Source organism: Theobroma umbraticum, unplaced genomic scaffold (genome assembly GCF_002168275.2).
Source record: "Theobroma umbraticum cultivar Fairchild unplaced genomic scaffold, ASM216827v3 scaffold_4.1, whole genome shotgun sequence".
Taxonomy (NCBI): Eukaryota; Viridiplantae; Streptophyta; class Magnoliopsida; order Malvales; family Malvaceae; genus Theobroma; species Theobroma umbraticum.
The window spans coordinates 9,540,192-9,541,213 of record NW_018397258.1 but is presented as its reverse complement, the minus strand read 5'-3'; positions in this window follow the sequence as shown (position 1 = coordinate 9,541,213).

Below are 1,022 nucleotides of genomic sequence, written 5' to 3'. Positions count from 1 at the left end.
CATCATCCTTTGGAGTTCCAAGTGGGAGATTTCGTGTTCCTAAAGGTATCCCTGCTAAAACAAAGTAAAAGATTCGAAAAGAAAGGGAAGCTGAGCCCAAGATATATTGGACCTTTAGAAATCTTGGAATGAATTGGGTTAAAAGCATACCGATTAGCTTTACCAATGGAACTAGCTCGTGTGAATCCCACTCTTCATATGTCTATGCTGAGGAAGTATGTTAAGGATCTGACACATGTCGTACATTATGATTTGGCTCCATTAGATGAAGGAATGAATTTCGAAGAGCAACCGATAGCAATACTGGATCGACAAGTGAAACAATTACACTCTAAAGAAATTGCCTCAGTAAAAGTCTTATGGCAAAACCGGTTAGTGGAGGAGGCAACCTGGGAACCCGAAGAGGAAATAAGAAAGGAATATCCACATCTTTTTCAAGATTAAGATACATTATATCAACCCACTCTATTTAAATTCAAGGACGAATTTGTTTTAAGTGGGAGAGATTGTAAGACCTCGTATTCTCGAATAGAAGTCAATAAGACCAATTGATAAGACAAAGGATCAATTGACGAAAATCTAAGTGCCAAAAAGAGATAATGGGTGAAAGGAATATTTTGAAATAAAATATTTCGTACGTGATAAAATAATAATATTATTATCAAGGATGAATTACTAGGTTAAAAGGTGATTTGGAAGTGAACCGAGGTAAAGTGAGACACTTTGGGACCCAAGGAGACAAGTGGAGAATTTTAGAATAAAATAATATTTTATTCATAAAATAATATTAAAATATTAATATTTTAATTATTATTGAGATTAGCCATGAAGGAGGATTATATAACTAGTCTAAGTCAGAGAGACAAAGTAAGAAAGAATTTTGAAGAAAAACGACGTTAATGGGACCTGCGTACCTTTATTAAATAGAGCACGAGCAGGTAAGTATATATTTAAATATTATAGTAACATGTTGATGAGGTGCAAACCTTATATTATATTTGTACACATGTAAAGGAAGGAAA